The sequence below is a fragment of the Babylonia areolata genome, chromosome 10, assembly GCF_041734735.1.
Source record: "Babylonia areolata isolate BAREFJ2019XMU chromosome 10, ASM4173473v1, whole genome shotgun sequence".
Taxonomy (NCBI): Eukaryota; Metazoa; Mollusca; class Gastropoda; order Neogastropoda; family Buccinidae; genus Babylonia; species Babylonia areolata.
In genome coordinates this window covers 27,325,524-27,333,023 of record NC_134885.1, presented here as the reverse complement: position 1 = coordinate 27,333,023, position 7,500 = coordinate 27,325,524, and the positions used below count along the sequence as shown (strand labels likewise).

Here is a 7,500-nt window from a genome sequence, read left to right as displayed (position 1 = left end):
CTGGGTTACCCTACTTGTTGTGAAGGAGCCCCATCTTGCTGAAACACGTAATTGTTTCTAGGATAAAGACGCCTACAATCCGGGAGAAGATTGTCATCCACTATCTGAATGTAGCTTTCACTATTAACCTTGGCTCTATCAGTGTCAATAAAATGAATGTTTGTTTTTCCTTTCCAGGATACTCCAGCTGAAACCATTATCTTTTTTGAAAATCTAGAAGTCTCATGATAGAGGCGAGATGGCTGAATTTCTCGTTTCCGTTTCCCATAAACGCGATCGTTTTGGCGATTTTTAGCTACCTCTAACGTAAAGTCTTTGTCGTCTGTGAAAATGATCCTTTTCACATCAGTGGCCGAGTAGCGGTCATTCAAGTTTCGGCAGCGAGTTTTTCATTTCCCTCTAACATTTTGGTCCCTCCTTGATACCTGTATCCTCTTGAAGGGCTTCAGCTCCAGTTCTTTCGCCATTCTTTGCACAGAAGACTTGCTCACTTGTAAATCGCTTGCAACTTCTCTTAGAGATTTGTGGGTCCCTAGGTTCTCCACCTGGGTTTGAATCAGTTCCTCAACATGGTGCTTGTTCTCCTCCGAACATGCAGTCTTGGGTCTCCCATTGCCAATTTTACGTGCTACTGACCCTGTAGTGCGTATTTTAGCGATAAGTCTATTTACAGTGACATGACCACCCCTTGCCTCGAAATTTCTTTACGATCCTTCTTCCACCCCAGCCTTTCTCCTTGACACAGTTTTCAATGGTAACCTTATCACTTTCACTCAAAGGCATGGTTGATTCTTCCAAACTGAAACTTTGGACATAACTGACTTTGGATACAGACGACAATAAAAGAAAAATCAATATAGACTTGACACCCAAACAGCCTATTCTTAGACTGACACTGATTGACAGATGTCAACACCTGGCAGCTGGCATGAACATGATGAAGGACACATTGCACAGCTCTGGTATTGGAGTTTTTGACATGCTGTTTTGAATTTGAGATATTTTGCAGACTTGTAGACGATACCCTAAGAGTACTGTGTAAAATAATTAATGAATTCGATTTCTCTGTCACTGAGAAAACACTTGTCAAAAACCGGTTCACTTTTTTGAGGACACCGATATATATATATATATATATATATATATATATATATATATATATGTATGTATGTATGTATGTGTGTGTGTGTGTGTGTGTCTGTGTGTGTCTGTGTGTGTGTGTGTGTGTGTACACACACACACACACACATATATATATATATATATATATACATATATATATATATATATATATATATGTGTGTGTGTGTGTGTGTGTGTGTGTGTGTGTGTGTGTGTGTGTGTGTGTGTGTGTGTGTGTGTGTGTGTGTGTGTGTGTGTGTGTGTGTTAACAATACCCTTGCAGAATGCAATCGTACTGTTGCATGAGTCAGTCGTAATCGACTGTGACGATCATCCCAGCAGAGGAGGCAACTGCTGTCCCGACTATCTGGGCTAGAATTTGATTATAGTGGAGAATGTCTTGCCCAAGTTACATCCCGCACTCTCTCGGCCAAGAGGGTGTTAGGACAGTCGGCGTTGAGGATGGTTCCCAAAGGCCAACAAGCCCCCTAGGCTGCAGCACCAGGAGCCAGTGCAACTTTGCCTTCCAGACTGAGAGTCATAGTCCTTAGAGTCATAGTCCTTCACAAAAAGACTACGCTGTAAAGGATTTCCCACTGCAATGGAGAAACCATTGATAAAACAGCTCTCACTTTGCTGTGGGCCCACCTGTAAACTTACGTCGACCTGTGATATAAGCTGAGTGTTGGGCCTGTACATGCAATGCAACTGACAAATATACCACAAGTTGACATTTGGTTATAATTGGTTTGGTGTGTAGGTTGGCAATGTCACTGTGATGATGTTAAAGAGAAAATAAAATCATAATATTCTGTGCAAGGTAAAAAAAAAAAAAAGGAACTAGACCAGCCGGAGAAAGTGTATGTGTGTGTGTGGGGGGGGGGGGGGGAGGGGGGGGGTCAGAGGGAAAAAACAGAACAGAAAGAAAGACTGGGAAATGAAGAAAACAGAAGGAAAAAGAAGGAACTTAACCACGTGCTTTCAGGAGCAGAGAGACAGAGACAGAGAAAAAAAAGGCAAAACGAGAGAGACAGAGAGAGACTGAGACACAGAGAGAGAAAAACAAAACGAGAGAGACAGAGAGAGACTGAGACACAGAGAGAGAAAAACAAAACGAGAGAGAGAGAAAGAAAGACTTGGAGGCTGAGCCAACACACACATCCCCACCCACACACACACCCACACACACACCCCTTTCACTACAATGTGACCGCATCGATGTTTTGTGGGAGGGGGAGATCGATGCTTTCACTGGGAATGGCGGCTAGAGGGTGGGGGGTCGGGGAAGCCTCGATCAGCTAGCAGCCAACTATCCACCCCAAAAACCCATCCCCCAACCACCGACGCCCCCCCACACACCCCCTTCCCCCTCCTCATCCCCCTCCCCCCTCCCCCCACCCCCAACCACCCCCTTTTTGCTGCCAATGGGAGAAGACGAGAGACGAGAAGGCTGAAAGGAAGCAGGAATGGGGGATGGTGGGGGGACAGGGGGCCGATGGGGGGGGGGGAGGGGAGGGGGGGAGGTAAGCAAGACGTGCGGAACACGCAGGACACGGCAGAGCTGGGCTGGGCTGGACGAGGCTGGGTGGGGGGGGGGGGGGGGGGAGGAATGGAGCTGGGGAATAGGGCTGGGGCTGGGCAGAAGAGCAAGCCACGGAGAGGAGCGAGAGTGGCATTGGCAGGCAAGGAGTGTTCCGGTCGATTAGCTTCAGAATACAGGCAGGACAGGGACAGGGACAGGGCCACTCGCTAGCTGGCTGGCTTGGCTGGCTTGGCAGTCTGACAGGCAACCGCTGCCTGTGTGCTCTGCTCGTGTTGCTGCTGCTGCTGTTGCTTATGCTGCTAGCTAGCATCTGATTGATCTACACGCCTACTCTGCCTGCCCACCCACCCACCCACCCGCCCTTGCTTCTTTCTGCGCCCGTCTGTCCGCCCACCACTATCACCATTGTCGTCATCATTATCATCATCGTCATCATCATCGTCATCGGTCGTCATCATCATCGTAGTCGTCGTCGTTGTTGTCGTTGTCGTGATCATCGTCGTCGTCATCAGCAGCAGCAGCATCGTCATAGTCGTCGTTGTCGTGATAATCGTCGTCGTGATAATTGTCGTCGGGTCATCATACTCGTCGTCGTCATAATTATCGCTAACGCCTAACCCCTCACTGTAGATGTGTGTGTGTGTGTGTGTGTGTGTGTGTGTGTGTGTGTGTGTGTGTGTGTGTGTGTGTGTGTGTGTGTGTGTGTGTGTGTGTGTGCGTGCGTGCGTGTGTGTGTGTGTGTGTGTGTGTGTCTGTCTGTCTGTCTGTCTGTGTGTCTGTGTGTGTCTGTGTCTGTTTCTGTGTCTGTGTCTCTGTGTGTTGATGTGTGTGTGTGTGTGTGTGTGTGTGTGTGTGTGTTGATCCCAGACCTGCTCTACTGGGAACCGAAATATCAGGAAGGTGTCGCTGAAGTGTTGTGTGATGTGTGTGTGTGTGTGTGTGTGTGTGTGTGTGCCTGCTCTCACTAGCTCCCTGATGCGTGCTTGCACACCACTTTTTGGAGTCAATAGGTCAGTGGTTATTGTCTAGTTTATCGTGTAGTCAACAATTGATACTGATTATATCGATGTCTAAAATCATAAAGAAGAAGAAGAAGAAGAAAAGATGAATGAAGAAGAAGGATAAAAAAAAACTATACATAGATTATTAAGCAGCTTTCCAGACAGTGTTTTGTTTCAATGATAATTGTCAGTAAAGTATTTATATGTTCTTTATCCTCACATATTTCTGACCCAGTGATAGAGCCAATGCTGTATCTCCAAACAAAGCCCACATGAGCGCATCCCCAGCAGATGTGGTGTAGCGCATATGGATCAGTCTGCACGGCTTTCACACCTCCTTGAAACCACACACACACACACACACACACACACACACACATAAGACATGATGACGAAGTGTATACATATCCAGGGACTAACATTTGACTGGTGAATATACACATGGGGATAAGAAAATAAAGGAAAGTGTATTTGTATTATGATTAATAGTAGTAGTGGAAGAAGTAGTGGTAGTTGCTGTTGTATCATTATTATCGTTATTATTTTCAGTGTTGTTGTTATTGCTATTGTTATTGTTATTGTTGCTGTTGTTGTTGTTTTTTGTTGTCGATACATATATAGCGCAATTTCTCGATCACAGATCAAACGCCTAGCGCTTTTCAAACACGAAGCCATTCGCACAACAGACTGTCTACATGGGTAGGGCCGGCTGACAGCTGCCGCTAAGCGTTCAGTTTTCTGTTTCATTCAGTCAGACTTCAGTCATGCACACACACACACACACACACACACACACACACACACACACGCACGCACACACACACACACACGCACGCACGCACAGACACACACACACACACGCACGCACAGACACACACACACACACACACACACACACACACACATTGCATATTTCATTGTCATTCCCTGCTTCGCTTTCTCGTAATTGTTAGAAGGCTGGGGTGCGGTGGGTGGGTGGGTGGTGTGGGGTGAAAGGGTGCTTAACTGTGTCTACGCAGCCTGCAGAAAAACAAACAAACAAACAAACAAAGAAAAAACCAACAGAATTTTGATTTGTATTTCGGTTTTCACAACTGACACTGTTGAATAAGAAAAAAAAAAAAACCACCTATCAAACACACAAACTGGCATGATGACTTTGTTTGAAAGTCGCGAAAATTGTGTCTCACTGTTAGCAAGCAAAAAGCTTTGACGACAAATCAGCATGATTGATCTCTTCCTAACCTTTAACGTCTTCGGGTTTGTTTTTTTTTTCTTTTTTTTTTTAAGTCTTCCTTATTAGAGGTGAAGGAAAAATGTGCTTAGACCTTTCTGGCAGCTTGAAGAACCTTGTTTTCTCCTACTGGGTGACACGGCGTGTGCATTTCTGGAACGGAACATTCGATACGGACTAAAGAAAGCGGTACGGAAATTGTGCTGGTGTAATCACAATCAAGTTTCCAATGCAGTAAGTTTTTTTGTTTTTTTTAACCCACACAAATAATGATAATTCAGTATAAACCTTCAGTGTCAGTTTCGGTTTCTCAAGGAACATGTCACTGCGTTCGGATAAATCCCATATGCGCTACATCCCGTCTGTAACCCAACACGGTCAGTCAGGTCCTTAGTGCATGCACATATATTTGTATACCTACCAGAGTGGGTTTCTTCTATTAAAAAAAAAAAGCCAAACGACAAGACTTATGTTGCCGTGGGTTCTTTTTTTAGTGCACCAAGTGCGTGATGCACACTAGACCTCGGTTAATCTTCTCATCCGAATGACTGGATGCTCAGTTCGATTTTCCATAGATTGAAATCGGGCCAATAATTATGTACTTATTCCTTTTCCCCTCAATAGAATATTTCGATTTCAATTTCTCTTTCTTTGGTAGCGAAACGTGCCCATGTGTGCACATGTCAGATGATCGGTATAAGGACAGGTCCGGCACTTCCTTTTTGAGGAAGTGTCTGGGTTTGTTCCAATGTACCTTTTATTTACCCGTGTGTCAGCTGAATAGGCAACGTAAGCAGAAGTTGTGTACCTTGTGAAAGGAGAGAGTTACCACTCTTTACTATCTGAAACGTGCCCATGATTGAAATAATCATTAAATTTGCAGAGTGAAACTTTTGACTAAAATGGCGTAGCTGCTCGATTCCTGATAGATACTTAATCAGGCTGTTTCTTTGTTGTTGTTGTTGGTTGTTTGTTTGTCTGTTTGTTTATTTGTTTGTGCTGCTGGAACCATGACATATCTTTAACTCACTCAGTACGGCCAGTACTCTCTTCTCCTCTACACAGACCCCTTAGATGTCCAGTGGGTTTCTGAATGACCCAACCTTTAGCTTCCGTCGTCAGAACTATGGTATTGTTTGTCAACATTCACCTCTTCAGTATAAGAGCGTTCCGCTTGCAATATTTTGATGATGGTAATTGGGATGAAACGCTGTTAACGTCGTCTCTTTCGCCGTTCGTATGGAGAGAGTTAATTAGTCTGTTTTAGTGGTGGTGGTTGTGGCTGTCTGTTAATACAGAAACCACCTTTAACCAAGCTGTTTGGTAAAAGATCAAACTCCATCTTCCTTACCAAAACAGATTTTTTTTTTTTCACAAGAGACTGCCTACCAGGATTGAATCGAATAAAGTTTACATCTAGCCGCTCACCAGCCAATATAGTTTAGGGAAAGGATTGGAGGGGGCAGTGGGGAGGGGGGGGAGGATAGAGGGGGGACGGAGTTTGTGGGCGGGTGGAGGGGATGGGGTGGGGTTGTGGGGTTGAGGTGGGGGGGGGGGGGGGCAAAGCACTGACGCAAGGAGAAGGTAAAGAGAAACCGACATTACTACAAAAAAAAAAAGAAAATCAAGAACACTGACATTTCCAGACACTTGTGGATCCATATCCTGCCTACCATGTATGTGCCAAGGATCCCAGACCTGCTCTACTGCATACCGAAATATCAGGAAGGTGTCGCTGAAGTGTTGTGTGATGTGTGTGTGTGTGTGTGTGTGTGTGTGTGTGTGTGTGTGTGTGTGTGTGTGTGTGTGCCTTCGACTTTCTCACTTCCCCCCTGCCACCACCCTCATCCCACTTTCACGCTGCTCCTGCTTTCAGTTTCCCAGTTTGCTAGTAGATTCCCAGGTATACTCCGGCAAAGGGTGATAAAGACTCACATGATACGGTAAAGACGAGGAGCAGGCGATCGGTTTGGGGTTTTTTTTCTTTTGTTTTTGTTTTGTTTTTTTGTTTTTTGTTTGTTTTTTTCTGTTTTTGTTTTGTTTTGTTTTTTCATTAACTTGTGTTCGCGAAGTTTAATTAAGAAAAACAACAACAACACAACAACCAAGAAATGATCACATTATTATCATTAGTAGTAGTAGTAGTAGTAGTAGTAGTGGTGGTGGTGGTGGTAGTGGTGGTTTTATCATTAGTTTTATTATCATGAACATTAACGCCTGATCTTGGAAATAAGCCCTAGTCATTTACAAATAGAAGAAAACATACGTAAAATCAAAAAAGAAAGAATTAAACACAAGATATACAACATCATTGAATTCACACCAAAACACGCAAACAACAAACACAAGTACGCGCGCACGCACGCACACGAGTCATAGTAAACAATCATAGATAGAACATTAAAAAAAAATACAACCTACACAATTCTGAAACTCTCAAACTCACTCACTCGCTGATAGTAATTTTAGTTCATACTGGAAAGGGATAAGCTTTCGAGAATTATTCATCAAGTGGAGTGTGTGTGTGTGTGTGTGTGTGTGTGTGTGTGTGTGTGTGTGTGTGTGTGTGTGTGTGTGTGTATGTGATCTCGCATAATTGT

General features: G+C 44.3%; 1 protein-coding gene across 1 annotated transcript in view; it reads right to left on the bottom strand.

Annotated features, from left to right (window-relative positions):
- The window catches only part of LOC143286325 (vesicular glutamate transporter 1-like), a 481,896-nt gene that overhangs the window by 166,104 nt on the left and 308,292 nt on the right, over positions 1 to 7,500 (bottom strand). The gene's annotated exons all lie outside the window — the stretch shown is intronic.